The sequence below is a fragment of the Euprymna scolopes genome, chromosome 33, assembly GCF_053919585.1.
Source record: "Euprymna scolopes isolate OS-2025 chromosome 33, ASM5391958v1, whole genome shotgun sequence".
Taxonomy (NCBI): Eukaryota; Metazoa; Mollusca; class Cephalopoda; order Sepiida; family Sepiolidae; genus Euprymna; species Euprymna scolopes.
The window spans coordinates 42,930,469-42,940,814 of NC_136514.1; the positions used below are offsets into that span (position 1 = coordinate 42,930,469).

Here is a 10,346-nt window from a genome sequence, read left to right on the forward strand (position 1 = left end):
TCATCATCATCATCATTATTATTATTACTACTACTATTATTATTACTATTATTATTATCATCATTGTCATCATCATCTTCATCATCGTCATTATCATTATTATTATTATTATTATTATTATTACTATTATCATCATCATCATCATTATCATTATTATTATTATTATTATCATCATCATCATTATTATTATTATTATTATTATTATTACTATTATCATCATCATCATCATCATCATTATTATTATTATTATTATCATCATCATTATTATTATTATGATCATTATTATTATTATTACTATTATTATTACTATTATTATTACTATTATTATTATCATCATCATCATCATTATTATTATCATTATTATTACTATTATTATTATCATCATCATCATTATTATTATCATTATTATTACTATTATTATTATCATCATCATCATCATCATTATTATTATCATTATTATTACCATTATTATTATTACTATTATTATTATTATTATTATTATCATTATTTGAGTTTTCACCTCTTTTTATTTTCTCCTTATTGTATTTTCTTTTTTGTCCGTCTGCTTTTTTCTTTTTCTATTTCTTTCTTACGATATTTATCTTTACTGCCAATACATTTTTCTCCAATTCTTCTTCCATTTTTTTTTTTTCAAATATATTCTTCAATATCTTCAAATTCCTCTTCTCTCCTTCACTTCTTCAACCCAATGTACGTTTTACATCTCATTAAAATCAGGGTTAAATATTCATGCCGGAGAGGGCGAGAGACAGTCTTTCCGCTCCCTCAAGGACCCCTTAAAAACTGCAAAAAGCCAGTTCCCGAAATGCTTCAATCAAAATTATTTGCAATCAAAAATAGACCGACATGGTGAAGACTTTCGGAGAAAAAAAATGTGATTTCGTTTTATTTTATTTTATTTTATTTTATTTTATGGGGTGAAGTTTCCATTAGAGGATTTAAAATTATTAAAGTTTTACTAAATTGTAAGGATCGTGTTTTGTTTAGTTTGAATAACGTAATACTGGCCTTTGGGCGGAGATCACAGTGTAGTATCTGTTCTTCAGATGCTGCACTTCAATTTCTTGTTCTCTGTCGGTGGAGGAGAAGTCCTTCACGACTGAGACAATTTAAAACAATATTTCCCTTTTCTCCACGTTAAAAAAACGACCCTGGTGTCTAACTTTGTCCCGTGGGGAGGCATTGTAAATAGGAAGTATGTCTGAAATGTCAGTTTGAGAGTTTTTTAGAAATATTTTAGGGGTATATATTTCCGTCTCCTTATTCTTCTTTTTCTTTTTTTCTTTTTACTTCTATAATTCCTTGTCAAATTCGTTACCTGTCCCCCATCTCCTCTTTCTCCAACAACTCTTTTCTTTTCCTCGGTTTTCATCATCATCATCATCATCATCATCATCATCATCATCATCATCATCATCATCATCTACTTCCAAAAACTTATTCCATTTCTTCTCCCTTATTTCTTTCTTAAATATCTGTAAGTTTGGAAGTTTTGAGAATATTTTTTTTCATGGGGGAGGGGGGTATACATTTTTCCTCCTTTTTCTCTCCTTTTTTATTTCCTTATTTCCTCTCCCTATTCTTATTCTTTTTTTCTATTATTCTAGAATTCGAAACCCCCGTACCCCATCTTCTTTTTTTTCAATATCTCTTTTCTTTTCCTCACTCCTCTTCTTCTTCTTCTTCTTCTTCTTCATCTTCTTTGTCATCATCATCATCATCATCATCATCATCATCTACTTCTACAAGCTAACTCTATTACTTTTTTCTAATCCCTTTAATATTTTATTACCCGACTTGTAAAAAATATATATATTCTATTAAAAACACTTTTTATTCAAAAGCATTGAGTGGTAGTACCTGTTAGGGTCTCAACTATGGGTTGAATAGAAACCGACTTGAAAACAACTATGGGTTAAATAGAAACCGACTTGAAAACAACTATCGGTTAAATAGAAACCCACTTGAAAACAACAAATATTTTCTAATTAAAAAAAATTTTCTTCAAAATCTTGGGATTCTGCATTAAATAACCTGAAAAGTGTTGATATGCCGTAAAACAAAAACAACCAACCATTAATATTGCATCTTCTGTTGTGTTTTATATTTTTTTATTCTTTTAATACTTTCTTCATTTTCTTCTTTTCTCTTGAATTTATTTATTCTTCCTTTTGCTACAAATTTTTATTAGTATTTTCTCACTTTTTTGTCATCTTTATTTTCTTGTTTACAGATTTTTCTTTTCACTCCATTTTCAGCGTTGCATTCAATTCCTTTTTTTATCTTATCTTTTCATTTTCCGCTTTTTTACTTTTTCTCTTCCTATATTTTTTGTCAATATCTTCTCTGGTAATGGTTTATCCTACTCCTTCTTCGTCTTCTTCTTCTTCTCATTCTTCTTTTTTTCTTCTTCTTATTGTTCATATTATTATTATTATTATTATTATTATTATTATTATTATTATTATTATTATTATTATTATTATTATTTCGTTTATCAACGGCTCTCTGAAAAGATCAAGGGTTTTTCTACGGATGTTGGTGGTACATACAATTGCAGAGTTGCAGAGGTCTGAAGGCCACGTAAAACCTCGGGAATTTGTAGTTCATAATAATAATAATAATAATAATAATAATAATAATAATAATAATAATAATAATGATAATAATAATAATAATAATAATAATAATAATAGTAATAGTAATAATAATAATTATTATTATAAAAGTAATAATAATAATATTAATAAAAATAATAATAATAGTAATAGTAATAATAATAATAATAATAATAATAATAATAATAATAATAATAATAATAATAATAACATGGCAGCAGACGCCTCGACCATCTACCATTTATGGATGATTTGAAGATATAAGTAGAAAATAGAGAGGCTCGCAGAGCTCGTCGGGACATACGGGACTAATCAGGATTAGTAAATGTGCGGTACTGGTGCTGAAAAGGGGGTGGGGTAAAGGTTAATTCGAATGGAATAGTGGTACCAAATGGAGAAATTATGACAGAAATAGAAGATACAGGATATAAGTGTTTGGGAGTGTTGGAAGGTGTAGGCATCATTAACAGAGAAATGAAAGAGAAAGTTAGGAAGGAGTATCTTAGCTTAGAAGAGTGAAACTAATTGCAAAGTCGAAATTGTACGGTGGAAACCTAATGAAAGCGGTGAATGCATAGGCAGTCAGTGTTTTGAGATACAGTGCGGGAATTTTAGAATGGTCTGACAAGGAGCTACATGTCATGGATATCAAAACAAGAAAAGTTTTAGCAATGTTGGGTATATTTCACATTCGAAGGCTGTATCAAAAGAGGAAAGGCGGTGGGAGAGGATTGAAAAGTGTAAAAGATTGTGTTAGGACCGAGGAGATGTCGTTGAAGGAGCATGTGGTTAGAAGTGAGAACTGAATGCTCAAGGTTGTGGTCAATGAAGTGGAGGGGTGTTAGACCAAGGCTGAGTATGTGAAACGTCTGGACAGAGAAAGGGTAGAGGAACTGGCTAGTTAGAAAATGCACGGAAAATTTTTCGAGGATATAGCAGATGTGGCTAGGAGCTGGGTATCTGGCTAAGAGTACTGAAGCTTTTGTTTGTGCAGCACACAAGCAGGCATTAGGAACACGACTGTTAAAAAAGTGGTTCTATGAGAGGAAGTTGCAACAGAATGCTGGATTTGTGGTAAGGCCTCAGTCAATCGCGCACTTTTCATGGACAGTCAGTGTTTTGTCAGTGTCATGTTGTAGCAGATTGACCCAGAAAGAGTACGAAAAAAGACACGATCGCATGAGGCTCTGGATATAGTTGGAAGTCTGTAAGAAGGGGTGAAGTGTGCTGGAAAGTGGTTTGAGGAGGTGTCTGGTGGAGTGAGAACAAGTGAGGATGGCAATGTGGGACAAAAGTGTCATAACGATCAAGCAATTGGAACATAATCGCCCGGATGTGGTCGTCATTGACAAGGTCTCAAAAAACTGGCAAATTGTAGACTTCTCAGTACCCCTGGTCAGGAACGTTGGAGAGGGGATCGAGAAATGGAGCAATTGTGCTCCATTTGCCTTTAGAGGTAAAGCGTATACACGGTGTTAAAACACAAATAATCCCGGTCGTAGTTGGTATGCTAGGATGAGTATCAAGTTGTCTTGGACAATTGAAAAACTACGAATCCTCGATGCTTCAGACCTCTGCTATTGTAGGTACCACCAACATCCTTAGGAAACCCCTTGATCTTAGAAGCTCTTGGTTTGCAGCCGGGATTGAGGGAAATCCTCTGGAAATGAATCCCATCTCTTTTCAGGGAGACGTTGAAAAAAGACATCAGAATTATTATTATTATTATTATTATTATTATTATTATTATTATTATTATTATTATTATTATTATTATTCGTCCACCAACTAAGTAGCATTTGGACCTTAGAATTCACCCTCGCCCATTCGTCTGTTCGTTCCCAAATTCTCATTACATTTTCTGAGATTTTGCAGGAAGCTATACCTACACAAGGCTGGGAAAATCAACATTCTCGGATTTTCGAAAAAAAAATTCTTGTTGCGTCACAAAAGGATCAAAGTGGCCAAAATACATTTTTCGGGACCTAGAATATTTTCCGGCCATTAGATTTTGCTGAAAATTACCCAAAAGCAAGAGGGCATGGATATACATCTGGAAACGTAATATTTGACGGTGGGAAAATTCTGGGGCTTGAGCCCCAGGGTGTTTTAGAAATTAAAAAAATGAAAAACACACATTTGTGGCCTAAATTTTATTTTTCTCCTTAAATTCAAGGCGCCAGTCTGGGGACCATATAGTTTATGGCTTATTATTTTTATTATAATTATTATTGTTAGAAATTCCATCTTTCATGTGTTATATATTGCTGCTGGACATTCAGCGTAAATGAGGACCCCACGATATTAGTGTAGCTCTTTTGTTAAAACTGTACAAGTATTTATCTAAGTAATCTAATTAATGTAGTGTCAGAATATATCTCACTATTACGGTTTATCTTTTATTATTGCTATTGGTTCTCAACAAAAGGAGGGTGGACTTGTAAATTCACGCTTGTCCGTTCGTCCATTTGTCTGTCCGCACATTTCTCAATAACTACGCCTTGGAATTTTTAGAAATTTTACACAAACAATAAACATGATATGAATAATAAAAAAAAAGGTAACAGAACGGGTGCTTTTCGGGTTAAAATGGCTAAAATTGATACTTTTGTGCTTATTAAAAAAAATTGATGCCTTGGATTTTTATAAAACTTTCTGAAAAATTGTAACTAACTGATTTCTATATAATTTTGTTTGTCTGTACTTCGCGATAACTCTTGGGTGTGCCCCAGAGGCTCTTTTAGGACTAATAAAAACACTCCATTTTCGGAACTATTTTACCATATTTGTTCAAAATTTTCTGTTTATGTTTATTTAGCAGTTTTGCACGGTGCTGAACTCAAATTTAAATATGTTAAGGCCTTGGGGACTTTGGGGCTTAATGGTGGGGGGGGAATGGTGGCCTTAGTCATTTCTTTTTTTTTTTTTTTGCATGGTGCAGAATTCAAATTTACATATGTTAACGCCTAAAACTGCACCGTTTTTCATTTTCACCAGAATTTGACCAGGAGGGACATTTGGGACTAAATGGGGGGGGGTGAACTTAGTCATACATGTTTCATTTATTATTTGTAAGCAATAGGAGTTTTCACACTAGTCATCATAAATAGTTTCTTTTTCAACAAACTGCGTTGTGTTGTTGTTGCTGCTGGTGCTGCTGCTGGTGCTGCTGCTTAAAAAACTGGCAAATTATAGACTTCTCAGTACCCTGGGACGGGAATTTGAGAGAGAAGGAGAACGTCAATTTGAGCAATTATGCTCCATTAGCCTTGGAGATAAGGCGTATACACGGGGTTTAAACACACACAATCCCGGCCGTAGTTGGTACTCTAGGAGTAGTATCAAGTAGTCTGGAAAGACAATTGAAAAAACTACGAATCCCCGATGTTTTTAGTCGGCCTTAAGACCTCTGCTATTGTAGGTACCACCAACATCCTTAGGAAAACCCTTTTATTTGAAGCTCCTGGATTGGAACCGATTGGAGGAAAATCCTCCGGAAAAGAATTCCATTTCTTTTAAGAGAGACGTTGATAAACGAAATTATTATTATTATTATTATTATTATTGTTGTTGTTGTTGTTGTTATTGTTTTTATTGTTGTTGTTATTATTATTGTTGTTGTTGTAATTATTATTATTATTGTTGCTGTTATTAGTATTATTATTGTTGTTATTATTATTATTGTTGTTACTATTATTGTTGTTATTATTATTATTATTGTTGTTGTTATTATTATTATTATTATTATTATTGTTATTATTGTTGTTATTATTATTGTTATTATTGTTGTTATTAGTATTATTGTTGTCGTTATTATTATTATTGTTGTTATTATTGTTGATATTATTATTGTTATTATTGTTGTTGTTATTATTATTGTTGTTTTTGTTGTAGTTGTTATTATTATTATTGTTATTATTATTGTTATTATTGTTGTTATTATTATTGTTATTATTGTTGTTGTTGTTTTTATTATTGTTATTATTATTGTTGTTGTTGTTGTTGTTATTATTATCATCATCATCATTTTAAATATTATTATTATTATTATTATTATTATTATTATTATTATTAAAAATTCAATATGTATCTTTTCCTTATTTATTTTAATGTTAAATCCCCTTAAAATATTTTCAATTGTTTTTCATTTTCTTTTATTTTTAAGCTTTACTATTTTTCTTTCTCAATTTTATTTTTTGTCTTTTTGCGGGGCAGGGATCATTTTCTTCTGTTATGTTTGTGGCTCATTCTTTTTTTTTTTTTTCAACGTATTTTTTTCTTCTTCGTATTCTAATTTTTCAGTTCTTTATATTTTATCTTAATGGTTTCTGTTCTTCATTTATCCTGATTTTTTCTTTCTTCTTTAGATTTCACTCTTTCTTTCATTTTCTGTTTATAAGTCCCTTTCTTCATCATCATATATTTTTTGCATTGTTTCCTTCTCTTTCTCTTTCTTTTCCTTCTCTCCTCTTCAATTGTTCCTTCTCTTTCTTGTTTATTACTCTTATTTTTCTGCTCTTTAGTTGCATATATTTTCTGTTTCATTCCTTTTCAAACCCAACCTTCCCCTACCCATGTTTCTTTTCGTTGTTGTGTGTGTGTGTGTGTGTGTGTGTGTGTGTGTGTGTGTGTGTGTGTGCAGTCAGGACCAACCCTATTTAGGGTTTAACCGACTTCCTCCGAAGGAAGAAGTTTCATGGGAGTATGAAATTCACAAGCGGTCCCCAGTCGCATGTATATCCCCGTTAGGGGAGATGACGACGTTAGGTTTTTGCAACTTTTTGCAGGAAGGTGTCGACGTCCTCCTACATACAGCACCTGGACTTCCCAAATTGGTCACCCATTTTAGTAATAACCAGGCTCAACATTGCTTAACTTCGGTGATCTGACGAGAAACGGTGTTTCAACGTGAATATGCCGTATTTTCATTGTTGCTTTGTATTTCGTCTTGTTATTGTTGCTGTTGTTCTTATTCTCTCACTTCTTCTCCTTCAGTTTCATCTTCTTTATCATCCTCTACTCACTCTCATTCGTCCATCTTCATTCTTACTTTAACTGTTACATGATAAAAGGGCTGTCCCCTTTTATCATGTAAGTAAAAAAATAGGGAATTAGTTAAATGTAAATATGAAATAGGATAGTCAAGGATTCGAACTTGCGAAGCTAGATTTGGAATTGAAAATATTAAAATAAATACAGAATGTTATTGAAATAAGGAATTGCAATTGTTTAGCTTACATATCTGTATATTGAAAAGGAATGTAATAATTTTGTTTCTGTTAAGGAATTTAATCGTCAATTGAAATTCTAAATATATTTTGTAAAAATGTTATTTGGAAAATAGGTTACTGAACTCGGGGTCATGTCAAGTTTCGCAACGTGACGCATGCTAACCAACGTGCTTTATGAGCACATGTTTAATCATGCGATGACGTGACGAGTTCTCAATATAGGTAGAGTTTTTAGATGCAGTCTGGGAGTCTGGGAGAAGAGTTGGAGAGAAGCAGAGAGGTTCAGACCGATTCTCCGTTAGAATCAAGACACCCTCTAGAAGTGAGCGAAATCATGGACCAGTCATGAAATAAAGAACGTCATCATGTTTGTGTATCTGCGTCTTCTGTGTCTATCATTACAACGAGAAATGTAACGTGTTTTTATTATATGCACAACTGTCAAAACGTAAATGTCAAACGCACTATCTCTCGGTCTATCTATCAAGATAAATAACAATAAATCTCCTCTCATTGAATTGGTTCTCTTGTAGTAACATGTACCTGTCTATTATGTATGTATATATATATATATATATATATATATATATATATATATATATATATATATATATATACAGAACTGTTTCTCTCTTTATATGTACTGTCTCTATATCTCACCAATATCTCCATCTCTTACAACATGAACATCTTAAGACATATTAACATTCAACATATGAACACTCTTAAGACTCTCCTAAAACGGACAACAACAAATATATAAGTCGTCATCTAAATAAGAACAACGAAACACATATTTCTAGTGATAACACCCTATGCAACATAACCGTAATTTCCCCCATTCCTCATTCCTTTTGTTTTTTTTTCTTTTTCTCCATCCTCGTCAATCCATTTTCATCCTCCGCTATTCCTTCCACCCACGCTCCTTATTTTTCAATTTCCTTTCTTCTTCTTCTTCTTCTTCTTCTTCTTCATATTTATTTTCTTCTTTATCTTCTTCTTCTTCATCTTCTTTTTCTTTGCATTTTTCTTCTAAGTCCTCTTTCTCTCGTTGAATTTCTTCGTCTTCATTTTCATCAACAATCTCCTCGTAATTATTGATGTTGTTGTTGTTGCTGTTCTTCTTCTTCTTCTTATCATTATTATCATTATTATTATTATTATTATTATTATTACTGTTATTATTATTAATATTATTATTATTTATTATTATTATTGTTATTATTATTTGTCATCCTAATACAATTTCTGCTCCGTGTTCCTTTTCTTTTTGTTTATTGTTGATCGTCAGTTTCCTTCTCTTCTCCTTCGTTCTTTTTCTTCTTCTTCTTGTTCATCTTCCTCTTCCTCTTCTTCTTCTTATTCTTCTTTTTCTTCTTCTCCTTTTTCTTCTTCTTCTTTTTCATCTTTCTTTGTTTATTGTTCATCGTCAGTTTTCTTCCCTTCTCCTTCGTTCTTCTTCGTTCTTCTTCTTCTTCTTCTTCTTCTTCTTTCTTTCTTTCTTTATCTTTTCTCCCTCTCTAATTCAACATCGCATCCATTAAACGACAGAATCTTTTGATACGTGTCATTCTTTTCTTCTACTCTTTTTTTTTCTTTATTTATCCCCTGTATTCGTCTTCTTCTTCTTTCCTTCTTCTTCATTTTCATTTTTTCTTCTTCTTCATTTTCATTTCTTCTTTCCTTTTTCTTCATTTTCATTTCTTCTTCTTCTTCTTCATTTTCATTCCTTCTTTTTCTCATTCAGTCTCCTTTTAATTCTTCTTCTCCGTCTTTCCTGTCATCTTTCCTTGTCTCATCCGTCTTCTACTTATTATTTCTTTTTTTTTTGTTTTCGTAATCGTCCTCATCTTCTCCCTTCCATTCAGTCATCCATTAAAAAGACAGCATCCTTTGAGTCGTTTCATGTTTTTATATAAATATCTTCATTACTCTCCGTATCTCTAACATTCATTTAAAAAAAAACACACACACATTGAAATTTTCTTTTCTCATCGTTTTTTTTTTTTACAGTCAAAAATTGGGTTTTCAAATAAGTGGCCTATTTGACCTAAAATTCCTTTATTTTGTATATTTTTTCCAATTTATATTTCACTTTTATTTTTACATTTATAAATCTTGATAAAAATGATTTTTTTTTTACATCTTTTAATTAAAAACTTCGTTTTTCAAATTTTCGATGAGAACAAACTTCAATTTGTCGTTTTTTTCTTTTTTCAGTTGAGTCTGTTTTTTTTCTTCTGTTCTATTTCTTCCCTGGTTCATTAAAGTTTTTTGTCGAACAAAAAATATTTTTATCGGACTTTTTTTTTTTAAAGTTTGATGCTTGAATTTATCGAGTGTTTGGCCTTTAAATTTGTATTCATTATTTTTTTTTTCAGTTGCGAGTAATAATTTGAATAAGGGTCGCTGGGTGAGCATTTCTTTAATTGGGTTTATATGTGTATACGTGAATGTCTGCACTGCAAATGGAGGT

The 10,346-nt window shown here is 31.5% G+C and overlaps 1 pseudogene; it reads right to left on the reverse strand.

Moving 5' to 3' along the window:
- Window positions 1-7,445: 7,445 nt before the first annotated feature.
- On the reverse strand, window positions 7,446-7,564 carry LOC145258384 (5S ribosomal RNA; annotated as a pseudogene).
- Window positions 7,565-10,346: the final 2,782 nt, after the last annotated feature.